The sequence below is a fragment of the Paralichthys olivaceus genome, chromosome 7, assembly GCF_024713975.1.
Source record: "Paralichthys olivaceus isolate ysfri-2021 chromosome 7, ASM2471397v2, whole genome shotgun sequence".
Classification (NCBI taxonomy): Eukaryota; Metazoa; Chordata; class Actinopteri; order Pleuronectiformes; family Paralichthyidae; genus Paralichthys; species Paralichthys olivaceus.
The window spans coordinates 12850550-12871937 of record NC_091099.1 but is presented as its reverse complement, the minus strand read 5'-3'; the positions used below and the strand labels follow the sequence as shown (position 1 = coordinate 12871937).

Below are 21388 nucleotides of genomic sequence, written 5' to 3'. Positions count from 1 at the left end.
TTTCATTATCAGTTAATCTGCAGATTATTTTCTTGATTAATTGGTTAATTGTTTGGTCCATAAAAATGACATTAAGTTTGGAAAAAGAAGTCTGCACAGAATCTGCACACTTGTTTGCTGTAGAGACATTTTGAAGACAAGGGTCTTACTCAGACTTATGATAGTCACCATCTTAAATTCTCATCAACTCACCAGATGAAGCACAACGGTTATCAGTAAATAATAATAATAACGATAATAATAATAACTTTCAAATATATAGCACCTTTCAAGAGACCCAAGGACGCTTTTTATGTTTCACTAGGGACAAAAATAAGAAAAGAATCCACATAAAGAAGGACAGAAATAATCGTATCACTAATGGCAGAGTGGAGCGTTGACTGAGGCCCAAGGCCTTAGTGAACAGGTGTGTTTGAGGAGCTTTTTGAAGATGTTCATGCAGCATTGTGGATTTCAGTGTGGAGAGAGTTCCAGGGGGTGGGGGCTGTTTGCAGTTTGGTAGGGGATGGACAGGAAACCTGTGTCTGAGGACCGCAACCTTCGCGACAAAAATACATAATTTATTTTAGGCTACATATACAAAGTACATAAGGAAACATATATAGAAATTACACTGAAAGCTGGTATTCCATAAAAGGTTCAGGAATACCATTGGAGGTGTCCCTGTTTAGTGATCTGTTAAAATAGAGAGAGAGTCAATGTATCATCACAGACAAAGTGGATACTCAAATAGTGTGTAAAATCACATGTCTTGCTAGTTTCCCCTGGTGTGTGCAGAAGAGCCTCTGGTTTGAGTTAAGAGTGGAATCCTCTGCCACAGTTCAGGTTTTTAATGAGTGTGAATAAACAAGATGTATCAAGCTAATATACAACCCACTGAAGGAAAGACAGACTGGCTGAATGCAAATACTACATATTCAAAATATCTCACACAAAGCCGATGAAAATAAATGATCTCAGTTTTCGTTATATTTTGGTTGAATTTACCCTCTGGGGAGTAAAACCATCTGTGCTGACAAGCTTAAGTCTAAAGATGCGTTGGACTTTCAGCGAGTAAGTTGAATAGAGGGATTTTCACCTCTGAGGGGAGATGCCTATATCACGACACATAGTACAGCCAATTATTTCAGTACAAGCGGTTCCCTTTCAGCAGCAAACAAAAGCTGGAATTAAAATATGTGAGGAATCCCTCTCTTAGGGGAAAAAACACTGAGCCGGCTTGAGGGAATATTTTTTTAAAGCTCTTCCGAAGCTTAACAAGAGGCAAAACGGAAAAGAGGAAAGAAGCAATTGCTTTCAGACAATGCTCGACTGCCACCTCTATTTTCTTGTGGTTCCAAACAAGGTCACGTATTTTCAGCCAAAGATAATGAGCGACCCTCAGCTTTACTCTGTGAAAAGAGAAACACGGACCACATGCATGGAGGCAACGGTTCAACATAAACAGCAGCGTTTCTTTGTTTGCCGGTGTCTGTCCACTGAACAGTGAAAGGGAAAAGAGTAATAATTACGATACAGACAATAAGAGACAGCAGTAATAATCCAGATCACTGTGCATGCTCTGAGGTGAGGAGCAGGGAGAGGGGGTGACACAGACATGGGGTGTTGAGGGCTTATGGGCCAGAAGGGTGTCTGAACGGCAGACCAGCTGACCTTTCTCTACACTGAACTGGCAACTTGTAATCAGGGGCAATTATAAAGGCCTCTTGGCCCCGAATCATCTAATCCTGTTGTGGGAATGGAAGCCAAATGTAATTATGGCACTCTGCTATGCTGACACTGCGCCTAGCGGAACTAAGCCCAGAAGCCAACCAACCACAGCGCTCCAAACTTTAGCTCAGTCCAGGGCAGACGACCAACATGTTCCCATTGGGTTAAAAAAAGAGCAAGAACCACCTGTTTTCTGAAGCTACAGCTTAAAACTTCTTTATCAATTCCCTTCATTCCCCTGACATCAAGCTATCAGTGTTAATGTGTAATGTGAGAACATTTACTCTGGGATTTTGATGATGCTTCTTGATGATCCACATCAAGATCAGGAAATGTTGTAAAGGAGGTTCTGTTTTTGCATCTTTCCTCTCCGTTTGTTTGTCAGCAGGATTACGCAAAAACTGCTGAATGGATTTCCACATAACTTAGTGGAAGGATGGGACATGGGCCAAGAAAAGAGCCATTCAATTTTGTCAGGGATTCAGACAAAGGGGCAGATCCAGGAATATATTTCCCAGGGAATAATTCATGGACCTTAATTCAAAAATCAGGGATGTTTAAGAAAATCTCATGTGTGTAATTTGATTGAATTTAACAGGGACTGTTGGGCCTTGGTGGAGGTATGCGCTTTTCCTAATGCCATTCAGTTAAATATTGATTGTTTTTTTCTGCTACTCCAGTGTTTATAGTGATATTTAAGTTAAAACGACTTAATTTTAATGAATGGATTTGGGCAAAAGGTAAATTAATTATTGTGTGCAAAGTGAATCTGTGATGTTAACCTACAAAGCATCCTGACAGCACTGACCTTTGAGAGAACAGAGAGTTGGAGTATACGTTGGAGAATAAAGTACCAAACACAAGACATAATTCGCAGTCTGTTGAAGCCAGGGTTGAACAGAGCTCAAAAACATTGAAGGTTTTCATCGTAGGAAAAAATGCACTCAGGAGTGTAATCTTTGTTAGTAACAAAAACATCTGCAGATTTTGTTTGACAGCTGTAACTGTACTGTAATAGTATATTATTAACTTAGCTTGATGGGCTATTGTGGTTGGTAAATATGAGCATGTTAGTGCTTATCGCACAAACAGCCAAACCTGCAGTATAAATGTATTGGTTTTCACAATGTTCCCTGTTTATTCCCTGACTGTACATTTTGTACCCTGGTATCTACATACATGTTTTAGTACACATTGTAATAATTTATACGCTATACGCAACATTTAAACTATATATTAGAAGGAATAATTACTTTGCCAGTTGCTTTGAACAGTACACTAAGAGAAAAAAAACAAGATACAGAATCAGAAATGCAGCTACTAAAGATAACAAGCTGAACAAATAAAGCTAAGCTTAACATATAAATAGAATATACTGGTAGCTGTGAAAATGTGCTGAAAAAGGTTTTAAACACTATAATGATCCTTAGAGCTACAGTGAGGTAACTGTGCAGCAGTATCACATCAATATGTGCGTCAGGCTTCACAGTCAGTATCAGTGAGAGATGGCCAACTCCATTACCAACCTCCCACCAGCACAGCTCCAACAACAGACTGATTACGAAGGAGAACTTTGCCAAGTAATAATGGCCACAGTCTTTATTTCCTCCCACATTTTCAACCTCACATAGGAGTGAAACCAAACTGCAGATTTTTACACTGAAGATTATTAGGTTTACATTTTTTTGTTAGCTGATAATCAGTTTCACCGGCATGTTCCCTCACTTCATCTTGTCTTCAATTTAACTTTAGGACTGACGTAATGGTTTGTAGATTAAAAAAAAAAAGTCTTGTTCTCAAGTGCAATTAAAAGTTTAGAGCAACCACAGAGGCACCTTGTCAGATTAGATTAGAACAAATTCCAACATCACACTTAACACCATTTATTTAATGCACCTTTGGCTTAACAACACCATTTATTTTAACACATCATTTTACCTCACATCATAATCATTTGATGGATTCCTTTGGCATTCCAACTGGAATAACCTGAAATCACTGCCTACAGTGGTAAATCACTCTTCAGATATTCTTATATAAAATGCAAAACAATTCTCAGGCTGTTTACAGGTTGTCAGAGGATATTTTCCGTCTGTGACACTGAAGGGACATGCACAAACTGAAATAAAAACGCTGAAACAAGATGCCACAGTAATATTCATCTTGCAAGAATTTAACCATCAATTTCTATTTTCTTGTGTATCAGGCATGTTTAGTTGTCATCTGTGGCAGAGTCAAACTGAGCCGAGCTGCCAGGGAGTGACACCACAATAATTCTAGTCTGTCAGTTAAAATAATATCAGGGTATTAAATGTCAGTCAGACGATCATTTTTATACACCCCTCGCACAGAATAGAGGCACCCACCCACAATTCATTTACCTGTTCTCCAGCCTGACTCCTAAATGAAATAGAAATGGCAATCTATCATTATATAGTAGGGTGGGAGCCTCTGGGGACAGGCAGGCCGAGTCTTTGAATAGAGGAACACATCAGGCCGTAAAGTCAGTCGAGAAACCATCAGCAGGGCTATTGAGTTTGGGCTGTTAGCAGAGCAATAACTTTTATTTTAGCAGATTTAAGAAATGCAAATTCGACTGCGTCTGCTATTGATTTCTTTTAAGGTTTTAAGAGGTTTCTTTTCTCTTTTACTGTGTTCACACAAGCTGTTTTCAGTCATGCACTGAAGTTTGGATAATATCCTGTAATTTTCTGGAGGGGTTGTATGTGAGAACACTAAAGTCTGTGCCAGTTCCCTCAGATTATTCTGGAACTTGTCTTACCAGCTCCCTGGTAAAACGTCCAGAAAATTCCAGAAGAGCAAGTGGGTGTGTTGATGACATTCTTAATATGCGATGGATACGAAACTGAAAGATTACAAGTGTCTCAGGATGAAAAAGCTGAGCCATAGACATAGAAGAAATCAACGAAGATGTCAACTTGGGAAGACGATAAGGGCTGAAGCTGGTGTCAATGTGCTGTAAACAAAAACGTGTGATTTTCACAGCGGAATTCATAGGTCGTGTCCTGCCTCCTTCTTTACTCCTGAATATTCTGGACATTCTATTCTTCGTGAATGCATCTGACCCAAATGATCTCCTGCTGCTTTCTTCATATGTGAAAGGCAAACTGCGGAATTCCTGTTTGAAAACACCTGTATTGTAGCTAGACTGATAATAAATGAAATATTCACATAAATGACAAATCCCCAGTTGATATACAAACATTTTAAAAAGCTAAACTTTTCCCTATTTCAAAAATGTCAGTCAGCTGAGTTCATCAAAGCAAGTCTTCCTACAGTCAGACAACACAGCTCACAGTGTGACACAACAAAGAGTTAAACATTTCCTTCAGATTGCAGCATCTCCTGTTTCCAGCAAAAAGGTCTTTGAGGGGTAAAATAATGAGGGATGAAGATGCAGTGGATGCATCTAGTGTTACAGAGAAGTGCTCCCATGAGCGAGCAGGGCGAGAGGAGGGGGACCAGGATAAGTACAAGTACAGGCAGAGGGCAAACTGCCTCTGAACTCAGACTGATGACTACAGGAAAAACCTGATGAGGCATCGAGATGCAGCTTCACATTCATCAGACAGACATCAGAGTCAAAAATCTACTAAAGTATCTGACACTGTTTAAAGTTAATTAAATACCTAAATGATTTATCTGAATAAATGATAAAGTCATCACTTGCCCTTAAGATTAGACTAAGATTTCTTACTGTGTTGAGGAAAGTCACCGGAATGTCACAAAACATACAACTGCCATAAAGCAGAGAGTGTGTTTTGTGTGGGACTTCCTACAATATAATCAGTTATACTAATATCATTACACCTCAGGGAAATCAGAGGCTTTTTGTTCTTGTTTTCTTTGTAAGAGGATTTCAAATAAACTCATCTGAAAGGGAACAGGGGGGTTATCAGATGACTGCAGCGATTCTCCTGCGAGAATTTCCATTCAACTGACTCCTAATGAGTTTTTCTGCAGAAACAATTAGATATCAGCCATGCAAGACAGAAGAAAACCGGGCGTCACGCCACAATGAGTCCGTGCAACAATTCGTCATTTGTCATGACATTTCTGATAAGAGTCATTCCATTGTTGCGGACGGACAAATAATGGGACGGTTTATCGGACATCACATTCAATTTTTGTATCCATGACACCAAGCTCATTAAGGTGTTAAAACTTTATATGATATAAAGATGGACGACACGTCTCCACTTTCTCCCGCTATCCAGAAAATGATGCTGCACAAGAAGAAGCCTTCTTGTAACAATGACATCTTTGTTTTTTTGACATCACCAGGAGGCAATCAAAACATTTTGGCTTCACTTTTGGGGAGCAGTCATGTCGTCTATCTTGATATACAGTGTGTCATTCAAACAAAGGTCGTCATTTCTTAACTCGCTGACATACATTCAGTAGTTTGGAGCCAAAAAGTGTCACAAATCTTGGGGAAGTAAGAGCTTGAACTGCCTGTGCTTCTTAAAATGCCACTTGTTGTCCTTGTTTTCGTTGCTCTTCCTGTTTTGTTTGTCTGTGGCGTTCCTCTCGTGCTCGTTTGAAGCTGGCATCAGTCAGAAACGGAGCTGCTGTCTTTCTGTCTTATATCGGTCGTGGTAAGAAGCTGAAAGGCTCATAGGAGTATTTGTGTTGCTTCAGAAGCTTGTTTCTGAAAGACACAGCGTGTTCATCAGAAGGTTTAGCGTTTATTATTGCTCACAACCAGTGTGTTTGTAATTGCTGTACCCCTGTGGTGTTTCAGCTGGCAGTGGGTATATACTTCTAGAAATCGTCCCCTGAAACAGAAATTCAGCAGGAAGTTTTCACTCTGAGATGAAATATTGATGGTGTCTGGCCACAGCGTGTATGAAGGTCAGGTCTTTTCTTTATTGTAGCAGTACAAAGGCAGCTATCTCAGTGAAGACTTTGTCACTGTGAGCCAAATCAATATTCTCTGACATTTCTAGTAAGGTGCAAGGCAGCAGGGTTAAGACTGCAGCAGATCGTGTACAAAGGATGGGCTTTGGAGAAGGCTTACGGGCCCCTGTGTGACCATTAGCTTTGTGAGAGACCCCGCGGTGCCTGAAGAGTGGGAGGGTGGTGAGGCGCTGCAGGCTTTTTATTTAGGAGACACGACAGGAGACCCAGATGAATAACACAGCCAGGGAACGGAGGATAATGGCAGGTTTTTAGTCTTCAATGCAGAATTCAACAGGCATAAACACAACAAGGCTTAGCGATGCAGTTGAATTGAGGGCATATAACCATATTTTTCACGCCACATTCTCCTGGCACAGATCTCCCAGAGAGTATCCAGCGCACACTGTCAAAAGTACATGTTGTTTGTGCTGTAATGTATGCACCCGGGAAAATAAATGAATTCTTTGTTTTGACTCCAACGCAAACAATGATATGATTCTGAGTGACATAATTAATGGACCCGTAACAGTAAATGTCACAATGATGGTGAAAGAAAGCCCATCAGATAAATACAGAGAAGGAGAAAGCTACCGTGCTGCCTGCTGCACGTTGTATATGATGTTTTTTTGTTCTAACTTTTGTGTGAATTGATGGATTTTTTTTCTTTTCTTTGTGATACAATGGGGACAGAGCTTTTGTATTTATCAGTGTCTCCCAGAGGAGTCACAGAGTATTGAGAGGTTCACATTTACAATGGATTAAAGACAATCAACTATAGCAATAATGAAATAAACTGCTGTCTACAGCAATACAAGCTGCACAATTAAATGGCTTAATACAACCTGACGGAGGAGGCAACTGCATCATAAAGCCAAAAATTATATGAAGATAGAAATGTTCATATAAGCGTATACTATTATTATTAATTATCACAATAAATGTCACAGTTTACAGTTTGAACCTTTGTTATATTGCTATTGATGTAAACTATATTGCAATAATTATTGATATTGTTTTATTGCCCAGCCCTACTGTCGCCTTTCATTTTCTTAAAAGGGAGGTGAGAGTTATACGATCCAGTCAATATCGTTTGGCCAATAAAATTGGCAGAAATGAGCCTTTCAAAAATGATGTTTGTGTTTGCAGATATGCACTGATATGAAAACTTTGCAGAACAATATGCACATTAATTTATATATTTTCCATAAAAATATGTTTATTTTCTGAATTCAAGTTTGAGCTATCTGGTTGTATTTGTAGCCTCAACTATATATTTTATATAAGGGTTTGATAACCTCATCTTAAGAATCCTTACCAATATTGGCCAATATACAAATCTATATAGTTCCAGCTCTCGTGTTTTGTCTTCAAATCTGCATTCATGAGAAAGGTGTTCTTGTTCATCACATTCACTGACATGATGCAATAGCACGACGTTTGGAAAAACCTTGGTTCTCAGTAAAACTGATTGGACCTCAGAAAAGGACATTTTCTCTTTGTACCTGCTGTGTCTATTTCAAGAGAGAGAACAGCAGCAAAAGTGACTCATGGATCAGAATATTGATTTTAGCTGAACAGGGGGTTTCATCATCGTTATCATGCACAACGCATTTTCGAGGATGTAAAGCCAGTGTACTGTGAAGACTGCCACGGCGCCCTCTGGGACTCCTCCTCCACCAGGTATCATAAAAATAATGAGGGATTTGAGCCATAAAGATCAATAGTTGAACTATGTTTTTCTTTTGTGCTGTCATCGTCTAAGGTGTTGCAGCGATGCTACAGTCAGTTTGTGTCACGGAGGACAGCAACACATGGGAGCACTACATCGCCATTCACCTGTAAACCTTGTAATATACTCTGATTCGTGTTCTGCCACTTTCATGTGCTATTTATTTACCAGCACAGCAAAAAGTAAAAGATTAATCATAAACAGATATTTTGTATCACTTTTCAAAGTGATTTCTTTTTAAATGGATCCAGTTCTTTGTGTGCACGATCGTCGAGGCTACAATATTTCACTCGCTCCAGTGAAACCCAGGAGATAATCAATACGACATGCCAAACAATAGAACACAATGATTTGAGTTTAATACCCTTGGCTCAAGAATCACTAATGTTCCTGTTGGAAAAAATCGATCCCCTCCACACCCGAGTGGCTCAAACTGAAACGCACAGAGGGACGAGGGGTGAAAGTACATCAAACACATAGGGTGCCACGCACACACAGACACACACAGACACACACAGTTATTCAGTTTCTTCCTTTTCATGCTGTGAAGAACTGTAAATAGTAGATTGGTTTGCTTTTAGTCTTAATCATTTGAAAAATATGCTTCAACCAACAAAAGTCTGGAACAATTGTACAGACATTCATGGTTTCCAGATGATGGATCCTACTGACTTTTTTAATCCTCTGACTTTTCATCTGTGACCAAAGGCTTCACTTACCCAGTAAAATAACTGAGACGTTCATGGTTTCCAGAGGATGGGTCAGGCTGACTTAATCCTTTGACTTGTGTCATCAGCAGGTCAAAGACTTCGCTGACCCAGTGATATAATTCATATTTTACACAGACAACATGGTTCCCAGATCTTGCATCCTAATGAACTTGATGCTCTCCCAGCTCTCGAGACGCTGCAATGTTGATATTTTACTTTGAAATTCTTAACATCTCAATTACTGCGTAGGTTGTTATGAAATTTGCGTTGACATTTACAAGCCCCTCAGGATGAGTTGTAATCACTGGTTATCCTCCGACTGCTGGCTTGGCTGCAGCCATCTCCTTCCTCTTATGCCAGATCTGATTTACCCACGTTTATTTTGTAGTTTCAACCTGAATTTTAAAGCCTAATTAAGGACAAAATACATGACATGCCTTACTGTCTAATCTGTTCCATAAGATTAGGATTGCATTAAGTGAGGATGCTGCAGTTGATTAGTGCTGTTATTGACTCACTTCACTCCAAACATTTTGTGAAATCCCAGTGTTTGCACTGTGAGTTCTCCACCGTTTGACTGATTTATTTACATTAATAATGCTGCAGAGACAGCTACTGTGCTTGTCGGTGGAAATGTTCCGGCTGCTCTGGATTCAGGCTGCATTTTATATTCTCTCAGATGAATACGTACAGTACTATATCGCAGCCCAGTGCCAGTGCAGAGTCGGGATAAACTTGTGGAATAACACAAGGTTTGCTTGCATAGTTAAAGTGTAGAGGCCAACGTGTAATTAATTAACCATGTCCCAAGGGCAGAAAATGACAGCCACATTTTAGGGCTTCTATTACAGGGTGTTGAGTTTCAGACCTCAGGGGGGGTGGGAGGCTGCCTCATCTCAGGAATCTCTCCTGCTCAAATCAGATACATGATAAATATTCAATGACACATGGGCTTATGGGTAACAACGGGCTCCGTTTCCCTGAACTTGATGGAAAGGAAGGAGGGGGGTGGCGGCTTGACGGAGCAACGTAATACAGATCCTCAAAACCAAAGCACAAGTCTGCATCAACACCCCCTCGGGATTCACCCTCTGATCTCCAAAATCGTAGACGCCAGTGTCAGCAAATGATCCCCGCAGCACACCCCTCTCCTCTTACAGGTAAAAGCACGCTGCAGGACCAACCCAGGTTCACAGGAGAGAGGGGAGTGTGATGCTATATGAAAGCAAACAGTTAAATACGTACAAAATGTACAACCCTTTCATGTTCCGCTATCATCCTTGGTTTCTTTGTCCCTCCCAGTAAAGAGTTAATGTTCGCTGTGTTTGCTTTTGCAGTTGCTGAAGTCACTCCCTGACAACATGATCAATAGAGCCGATTACTTCACGCTGTCAGCTATCACCTTTCTCTTAGTGCTGTGTAAATGAGCTCAGCAGTGATGGAGAGCATGAGGTGTTTGTGAGTGTCCGACTAAAATGTTATTGATGGTGTTTTAGGGAAACGAGTCACACTGGTTTGGCATCTAACACAAAAAGATTCAGAAAATCAAATCTCACAAGAGCCTTTTCTCAATTCTCGACTCAGAGGTGTAACGTGCGAGGCTGATTAACTGTAAATCATCGCTCCTCATCAACATATTGAACAAAGAGATATGTTAATGAGGCAGAGGATGGGCAAACTGTGCTCCCAGCCGGTGACCTTAATTAAGTCATCACACAGAGCTACTTGACCGGCGGTCAGGACGCTCAGTCACACAGACCTGCAGCTCAGACAGGACACAGAAAACTGCTTTTACTGGAGACGATCACAGGGCTCTGTCCATTCACAGTATAATATGTGAAAGCGCCGTTCATCTTACACGTAACAATTGAATGAAAGCACGATAATACTATTAACCTTGTTGTTAGACAAGAACATCAGAACGTATTGACTGATTCTGCAAATATTCACCTGCATTTTTTTTAAGTCCAATGACAAGACAATGACAGATATTCCTCCCATGAGAATGTGGAGACCAGAACAGAGCTAAAAGGAAAGTGGATTCATCAGGTGAACACAAACACAACTTTAAGTAAATGTGAATGTTCCTACCTGTCTGGATGTGTAAATAAGCAATTTTATCAACTTAGAAGGTGATGAAATGTCAATATTGTGCTCACAGCTTGTGTTGCTGTTGTTGTTGCTTTATCGATGGAAGGATTCAGAGCAATTATGTTGGCATGAGGCATGTTTGTTAAAGTCATTCTCACTGGTGTCATGGTCAGAGGAATATCATGATTATTTTAGATGAAAAGGCAAATGTCATCATGACATCCAGGTTTTTTAAAGAAGTCAAAATCTGATCTCCTCATGTATTTGGCCTTGCTATACGTCCAGTTACTCACCCAAACACTAAACCTTTACATACACTCTGGATGTTGGCATTCATGAACATGAGGTGTGTGTTTGCTCAATACAGATGTTAGTCTGAGATACTGAAATATCATCATACAATAGACCTGATACATTTCTGAATGCATTTATAAAGGTCTATTTGCCCTAAAGAATATGTCACAGGTTGAAACCACACACACACACACACCCACACCCTAAGACATTAGCGTCAGTGCTGCTGCAAGGGTAGTTTTATTTTTTTTCCAGTAATATTTGCATTCGCCGACGGCCGAGGTCCATTACACACAAACTCGATTTAGTTTTCAATCTTGCAGAGACTGATTGCTGAGACACGGCCGGAGAGATATGATGAAAGGAAACAGCATTTGTAATGAAATGACTCTGCATAGTCTTGAAAGTTAATTAGCGGCGTATGATTTGATTGCTGTCTGGCACTGCTGCTGTGCACTTTTTGAGGCTCCGGTAATCGCGGTGTAGGCATCATGAGCGTGTGAGCCGAAGACACTCAGTGGACACACTGTTACTCACACATTAAGAGTCATGGTGCTCATACAGCATGCCTTAATCCTATTAAAATAGATCGCTTACATACTGTGTAACACCAAGTCAATAGAGATACATGTAATCTCATTGGCTCTGAAAAAGAAAGATTGCCCTAAAGATACTTAAAGTGGTATTAATTTCACTCTCTTGATGGAGGCCAGAGAAGGCAATGAGGCCGATACTGTGTCTCTGGTGAGACATTTGACAGAGGGAAACGGGCTACATGAATACTTCATGGGCTTTGGGTGCATATTACCACACATCCACAACCTGTTTGTCCTGCTGGAAATTGTGCGTTCTGTGTCACAGGAGTGAAAAAGAAACGTGATATTGAAAATGTTCAAAAGAAACTAGCTTGACTCACGTCATTGTGCCGTGGGTTATTGTGTTTAAATAAAAATAAATTTCACCTGTCACATGTTGAGACAAACCCACTGTCATGCTGCTCCCACCTGCAGCGGCATTGACAAATCTCCAGCCATCTCCACGGCAACCGTTGGCTGCCTATAGAGACCTGGTTGCAGGCAGTTGTGGCAAGGACTGGCTGAGCATCAATAAGTGAACTGTGGAAATGAACAAACAAGGAGTTATTTGAATTCATTACACACTGATCACATTTGCATTCAAACTGTATACGAGCAGAGGATTATACACAAAGACTGAAGCGTCACTCATCAGCCCTCATATTATTACAGTGAGAATATAAACTAACTCAGTTGCAGTGGAGCTTGTCAGTTCGCCGGTGACCTAATTAATAGCACAGAGCAGTGCCTTGAAGAGCAGCCCGGCACTGATCATGTAAATCACGTTCAGCCTTTTCCCCTGAAACCGACTGGAGCTTCGCATTTTGATTTCGGTTATTAAATTATTACGGTTTAAGGAGTTAATATCTGCATCAGCAGTCATCACTTCCGACAATTTAATGTTAAGAACAATGTGAAACTGCGGCCGAAACTGAAACCAGCAGTCTAAGGTAGACAATCACATAACGTGTCATTCAGTCTGTGTTTCATATGCTGAGACGTGAGTTTGAGTCCTGTCAGGAAGTCGAGCTGCAGCTCACAGCAGGTCAAACAAGTTGATTTTACTCTTTACAGCACAATAGTAGATTGACTCACATTTATAGACTGAGTGGAGAATTTCACTGTAAATCCTGCAGTAAACCTGATTCTATTGTGTAACCCTTATGAAACCACATTTACATTCATATTTGAATCTGCACCAAATTGCACACACTGATTGATATAAGTCCACCAAACATGTTTTTTTCCCTTTAAGATCCATGAATTATTCTCTGAGAAATCAAGCAATATGTTGTAAAAACATTTAGTCTCTTAATGTCAGAGAAGCCAGCCCTGATCCAGAACCCTCCTTTGGTGGAAACCAGTTGGGTAGATTTTTGTGTGATCTGCTGACAAATAAATAAATTTAAAAAAAGGAGAAACATATCGTCCTCGGCAGAGATGATAAAATGTTCTGTTCTGAGTGTGAAATGTGAAGTGGCTGTTGGACATGGAAGAGCTGAGTGAGGATGTAGTGAAAGTATTCAAACTATAATGACTAACATACAAAGATCTATAAAACAGTTGAAAGCTCTAAAAAAGGCGAGTAGGCGAGCACAGGATGGTAGACTGTACGATTCCATTTACTAACAACAAAACTGAAGTGAACTGAAAATAATTGTCATTGGTGATAATGAAAATTTGAAAATAGCCTCGGTTATCATTTCTCAGGAAACATGAACAGTGTGATGATGTGTAGATGAGCAGAATGTTGCAGGTGCCCTAGAAGACCTTTCTTTCCCATTAAACCCAGAGAAGCATCAAATGGATCCCATGCAGGGTGTGATAAAATGATCCTCTGTGGGTGTGAATGTAGATTAGTTTAAAAAAAAACAGTGTTTTTCCATCAACATCATTTTGTGTGGAGGCACAAACAACACAGCAGCTCTTTTAATCTATCTGAAGTGCCCTCCAAACCGTGCTTGACTTTTAAGAGCCCCGTCCAGCCGTCAGGAATCACAGTGCCCAACTATTATGTGCCGCTCTGCTCCAGCAGGCAGAGAGATGCAGCCACTCACAGGGAGGAAAACAATCGGATGATTGTCTGAATATATATATGGCTGCTGTTGTTTGAAATTTGAAGCATATAGGAGACCAAGTGCAATACAAAATGACAGAAAATGACTTGTTTCCCTGCCACTTTGAAGCAGAGCAGAGGAAGAGGACGGACAGGCTCCAGCTTTCATCTGCCGGCAAACGTATGCTTTTGTTAAATAATTTTTAATCCACCCTACAGCGCTGCAGTTCTATTTTGCACTGTGACAGGCAGGCAGGGAAAAGTGGGAGGACAAGCTGCTTACATCAATGACAGAAATAGATTAAGCGATCCAAAGTGTTTACTGGTGATTGTTGGAGCATTTCCAATGACAGACGAATCACAGAGACATTATATCATTAGTGAGCCGCGCCGGAGGACGGAGAGACATTCTCTACAGTGTGTTTCAACCATGAGGGAGACTCTTGTGAAATGTTACAAATTACTCATAAAATCATTTCTAAGAGCTAATATGCATGTACTGTAAGTCGTTTATGTGGGGCTAGATAATATGTGTGCTCATTCAAAATATTACCTGCACTTATCATAAATTAACTATAATTTAAAACTGTCTCGTCATCTCCATCATCGCTGGCGATTACCAATAATAGCAGATACGGTCATAATTGTGGCTTCTGACACTGGCAGTTGTGATCAGTTGTACAACATTGCTCAGGTAATGGCTTTGTTCTTGGGAACATTGTGTGTTATGTTCAGATTCACTAAACCCAGACTCACAGAGAAAGAACATTTGTTTTCATCTCATAAAGAAAAGAAAAAGAAACAAAAATGTGAATTGCACTTATTAAACCATGGAAAACTAGATTGCCTCGACCAAACCCCAAAAGCCAGTTACGATAATGGATATGAGAAAAATGTAACTTATGAATTATAGTTTATAGCTTACATTTTGAGAGCCTTCCTCTCGGCTGGTGACTTTTCCCAGGAACCCTTAATGAAACAGAAGATTTATTATTCTGCTGACACTCCTCCTGACTGGCAATTCTCCCTCTACTCCTTATAAGGCTTCTTTAAATGTAAATGACTGTTTAACACACTTCGACCCACTGGGGGAGTTTAATGGCGTGAAACAAAACTGCCTTATTTCCATACAGCAGCGGAACACATTAGCCCGCTGACTGATGTCTGGAAATTGCTTTCCACCTCTTTATGCAGACCTGAGTCACGACAACATGCAAAATACAAACCTGGACAAAGCTGACGTCAGACTGTGTAAGAAAAACAGCCTATTAGTTGGTATCATGCAATTCTGCTGTGTGTTGTACACCATGAAGCATAAGAGCAGAATAAACATTTGTTTTGCCTGAGAACTTGCTGTTTAAAGACGTTACAAAGTGCTTTTTAATGGAGTTAACTTATTCATTCATAGTCATTATGCCCTTGAGTCGGTTCGGGGTTGATGAGACAGCCTGACAAAGTGTTTGTTGTAACATGGTGCAGAACAAAAGCTGAATTCCCATGAATTAAAGGCATTTCCCTTAAATAACAAAGCTTTGTCGTGAAGAGAAATTAATCCTGTGGGGTTTGTCACTGTCAGGTTTTTGAGCGTACTGAACAGAACTATTTGAAGTCTTCAGCATACACTAAATCTCTACATGCATGTACACAAATACTTATTTATACTATTTAGCTCCAAAGCTACCAGATGTACACACACATGTACAAAGGATATTCACTGTTGTGTCCTATATTGTAAAACATATACATATACTGTAAGATATGATATAAACTATATGCTATATATTATATATTAACAAATGTTGGGTTGATTGCCTGATACACATTTTTCATGTTCCATACAGGATTAACCATAACATCCTTATCTTAACACCAGGTTAAAATAAAATGTCACTTTCTTTATTCAATATTTTTCTTAAAGACCAAAAAAACTGAAATATTAAATTACTTTCCAATCAGCCTTGGTTATAAATGAGAGCATGCTAATAGCCTTAACTCATTTCGGGAACATGGTAAACGTTAACAAAAGTCTGTTGCCATGATGGTTCCCAACATCCCAAGACAATTCAACCAAAAATATGTTGGATTCTCTCAAAACCTTCTGACCTGCCCTCCTCAAGCCTGTTGGTTCCCACCCAAAGTGTAAATACTTGAAAGCTAGTCACAAGCATACACTGTATATACAGTATACGAGTCTCCAAAATATCCCAATACGAAAGCTGCCATATCGTGCCTAAGACGTAATTTGGAGCCAGAGTCTGTGCCATAGTGATTTTTGTTTTTATAGCATGAAATAACTTATTAAAATTAAGATGCTTTGGCTACACTTCTGAGGAGCTGTCATGTTGTCCTACTTTGGTTGTTTAAAAAGGCGCAGTCTATTTTCCTAAATCAGCTGGGAAATCTAATTTATTTAACTTTACTCAAACAGGGTTAAATTCAGCATTTGATGGGAACTATTTCCTGCCAGAGATTTGGTGCTCTTGCATGTTATTTACAATAGCAGGGCCATTTATACTGCATGGTCATAAAATACAAAACATTCATTCATTGTAATGAAGAAAAAAACACCTATTTAAACATTGGCTAAAATGTGTTTCGCAATGGAGCTCTATATCACAGAAAAGTGAGCTATATCATGCTTAGTTGAAGGAAAAGCTAAATTTGGTTTCGCGCTTCATTTTTTAACATTATTATTAGCTAATAACATTTCTGTTCCTATAAATACAGGCATATGGTCTTTATCAAACCTGTAGAGTCTTATTTGTACTAAAGCCTGGTAAATGTAACACACATTTCCATTTTGTACAAGATGCCCTGTGTTGTTCAGCTCTATTCTACTTCAACACGTATCGTAGCACCGGTGGTACTGAGTCAGGCTCCTTGTACATGAAGTGAATGTGGTGTGAATAAAGCTGATTCTCATTCTGAGCTGTGTCTACTATGGTGAACTTGAATATCAATTTACCTGCCTATTGCATGATTAAAAGTAGACAGAGAGAAAGAGAGTGAGTGAGCCTCTGGTCTGGATAACCACTAGAATTATTCGAAGTTTATTCTGAGATGGAAACCATCACCGCATCTGAAACGCAAGGCAGCAGCATCGGATTGGGTCCTTATCTCTCGGAGAAAAAGATTAGATGTGGGTATCTATGCCTGAGAGGATGCCTGCTTTGATGCTCCTTTGCAGTGCATCTGTCCTCAGTCTTCAAAGAGACAATACACTTTCTGCTGAACAAATTCTGTCCATTTAAAGCCTCAAAACCTCCACAAAGGCGTTTCTCTGATTCACTGACTAAGTGTTGGTAATTATTTCTCTAACCTTTGGGTGATACTGTAATTGAGATTCTTACGGCTGAATATCCTCTAGTTTTTACAACCACCCTCATTGTCATGTCATGTTCATGGTATTTTAGCAATGTCAAGAACATAGAGGAAGCTGTATCCCAAATCAAACATTTTAGTTCTCTTGACACAGACTCACTATCTGGAGAACAAAGAAGAGAAGAACCTACCTCAGGTTTTTGCGCACATGGTGATAAAGAGCAGATATTCCAAAAACATGCTTTGGCGTTAGTTTAGCTAATTACTTTTTAAATTGACCCATTTATCTTAATCTGTGAGGCTTCGAGATTAGATGACTGTATTACTTAGCAGTGCAGACGGTCCTTTGTTATTGGAGGATAACTCCATAATGGGTCCTCCCACACTCTCATTGTACGAGGTTAAAGCACAAAGAGAAATAGATTTTAGAAGTCTCTGTAAGTCGGTGTAATCAGGTAACTCATAGATTTTTGAGTGTTTTGTTCAGTAGCTGACCATTGACTGGTCAGGATACTATATACTGTTCACTACATTTAACAAGACACTCATATCAGTAGAGCTCATGCTTCTGATCAAGACCAAACAATCCTACACACGATGATCTAGTTCTTATTGTAGGAATGTTAAAAACAAGGGAAGATGTTCTAAAAACCTTAATTATTTGTTTGTCATCAAACATGGGTTCAAGAAAGTATTTTTTAAATTATGGATCGGTCCTGTAATCCACATTTTTAGGGTCCTTCCCATGCCCTCTCCTATCACTCCACCAAGTCTGGCGGAAATACAAACCAAAATAGCAAACAGAGGAAAAACAGCCGTGGCTAAATATGATCACGAGGCTACGTGCTACGTATCCTTATATAAAACTCACCATGTTTAACTGTTAAACACAAGCTTTGTAACTTTTTACATATATTGTGTAGGGGGTTACAAATGTGCTTTAAGTATTTCTTTTTTTTTTTTACATGGTTTGCTAACTGTTCCAATATTGTAACTGGCCATGTGTTCTTCAAATGATAAGCAATGAATTAGCTATGGGCTGTGTTTTTCTGTTCTCAGTTCTTCATTTATTCATCAGCAGCCAGTTCACATAAAGTTGAACCTGTTCAGACGTGACAACTGAGAGAACATGCTGTATATATAGTCAGACAGTTGGTATGATCAGAAAGTGCTGATCAACTGGTTCAACCAGCACCTGCTCTGCTGAATTGCCTCTGAACATTCAACCCAAACCCTTCTATCACCAGGGAGGCTGCTCTGTGAGCGGTGCACTTTTACCTGCAGCTTTTCTTTAGGGATAAATGCATCAACACATTCAGTGCAGAAGTAATGAGACAAAATTTCATTTATTGTGCTAAAGCTTTGACACATGCAGAACAGGTTTGGGAGCTGATTTTTTTCTTATAATGGCTTTGACACGGAGCGTGCCAAATCGTGAAGACAGGCTCATTAAAGGCTGCCTCCTCCTGCCTGACAGTGGCCATTTGTTTAAGAGCCTATCTTCTCTCCAGCCAATCCAGATGAGATAAGTCAAAGCATAAGAGCGCTTGCAGAGACACTGGACAAATGACAGTGTCTACCTGCTGCGGATCGTAGCAGCATCTCTTTGGATGAATAATGTCCAGGAGGAATCAATTTCCTGAGATGAATCTCAGCTAAGGCAAAAAATCTGCCAGATGTTTATGAGCATATGTGGACACTTATCTTCTGACAAGAAGTCAACCTTATATGGAGAGAGAATGTAATATGTGCAACAACAGATGTGGGTCTGATTATGTCATTCAATAAAATATATCAAGGGCAACATCACAATAAGATTTTTATTAAAGTAACAAACCAGCTTCGTCATTTTTTATTTTCCGTCTTTAGCTTAGGGGGGGGGGACCGTTTTCCTATCAAGGTCCATTTAAGTTGTTAAAACATTGTTTGTGGGTCATACTAAATTATCAAAGTTACCCATAAAAAACATTATAATTGATTTCATTTGTTTATTGTTGATGATTTCAACCAAAGCTTATTGTTTTCATTAGTGTCTTTCTTATTGATGTAAAGGACTTTGTGATTTTGTAAATGATAATGGTGCTACCATCTTATTTTATTGACTATATCACACTGACTTTTCTAATGTGATGGCTTGAACCACAGTGTCTGATGTCAGATGATGATGATAATGATGATGATGATGATACTACTCACATCTGGTATTAGCCAAAACAACTTGCTCAAACAAATAGTCAATTTGTGCATTATACAGTTTGCAATAGTAATTCCTCGCTGAAATACAACTAGTAATCTCACACACTGGTAGTATTTATTATGTCTGTTGTTTCATCACAGATTTTTTAATGATTGTCTGGTTGTAGCAACTCTACAGCTGCTACAAAGTGACTCAAACTCTCCTTCTGAATGAAGTTTCACCAAAAAACGTATCTACCCCCGGGTTGTCTTTATCATTTGTCAATATCTATTAGAAAGCACAATATTCAGCATCTGCTTTTCTTTTTCTTGGCAGCACCAGTTTGTCAGTGACGACACAAAACAGCTAGATGTGTTTCGTCCACCCTGAATATGACCTGACAGGCATACAGCCAGAAGGGAAAACCATGAAGGAAAGGTCAGTCTGCTGTTTTATGATAATAACTGTCATTTGTTCAGCTCATGGTCATAATATGCAATACACATATATAAATATATATATTCAAATACTAAACATGTTGCAGGAGCTGTGAAGGGTTAAGCTGCGAGAGCTGTGTGCTGTCTGTATTTCACTTCCATTAAAGCCGTGTCCCTCTGGCTTTATCGAGTGTCCGCTCCTCAGGATGTGGTGCAACAATTAATCCTCAGATTGATTCGCTTCCTATTGAATTGCCCCCAAACTCAAGCTGTAATTCAACCTGTCCTTGTTAATCCTAGACACTACTTTACACACAACTTTTAAAAGGAGGTGAGACATGTAGCAAGTGTTTATTCATCAATTTCAACTCTGTTGAGATCACATTTGTGTAACAGCTTAGATCGAGTCCCTGGCATTGTAGTAGCTCTTAAACATTTCTATTTGAGAGTTTTTAATCAATTGCACTGATGATTTAAGTTACTGGGCAGGTGGAAACTGAATAAATTGTAATGAACACATGACTTTAAACCTCCCTGAATATAATTTGGTTTTTGATTGATTATATTTATCTCTGCAATGCAAATCGTCATTATGCGATTAGCAAAATATTGAGATGGAAAGTACTTTTTTGACTTTGCAAAATATAGTAAAGATACAGTAAAAAATGTTGCAAGATATGTGCTGGCACTACTCCAAGAAAAACTCTGGTTCATAACACACAAAACAGCTTTTGTTTTAGATTAGACATAATAGAGTGTGTTAATTCATCATTTTTATAGGTGCTGGTAGGCTAGCAGATAGAGTAGCAGCTTCTCCCAGTTTACAGTATTTATGCTGACAGAGATTTGTGCAGCAACAATATGTATGTATGAAATGGAATAAGTGTTTCTACCAAACAGACCTTAAACTCGAACATCCGCAATGCATTGATACAACAAGGTAAAACTCTGCAGAAGAAGATTGTGTGATATGATTAAGATTTTGAAATTCATTTTTGTTCACTCTCTGGTTGAGTGGTTTTTGATTAGCTGCAGAAAGTAATGGCCCTTCATTAGAAGTGAAGGATGAACTGTCTCTTGTTACTTTATTTGTTTTAATCCAGTGAACAAAAGAAATAATGTGATGACAATATTCCACATGAAAGACACATTTACATTTATTTTCTTCTATCAAGAAAACACAAACTGAGGCACTTACTCAGGAGTGAAGTGAAGCTGCAGAATTAAAATGTGCTGCAGGCTTGGATTTCCTCTGATCACATTTCCACTGATAAAGTGTTAAAGCCGCAGTTTTCAGAGAGAGGTTTCATGTCACTTTTGGGAGATAATATATTTGTATTAAAAGGCTCTCAGTGCAATCCATCTT

At 39.3% G+C, this 21388-nt stretch overlaps 1 long non-coding RNA gene across 1 annotated transcript in view; it reads left to right on the top strand.

The window, feature by feature from the left end:
* LOC138410825 (uncharacterized) overlaps window positions 1–20024 on the top strand; it is a 53901-nt gene extending 33877 nt beyond the window's left edge. Inside the window, exon 3 of the long non-coding RNA XR_011243442.1 lies at window positions 19922–20024. This is a non-coding gene — a long non-coding RNA (uncharacterized lncRNA). The remainder of the gene's footprint in view (window positions 1–19921) is intronic.
* Window positions 20025–21388: the final 1364 nt, after the last annotated feature.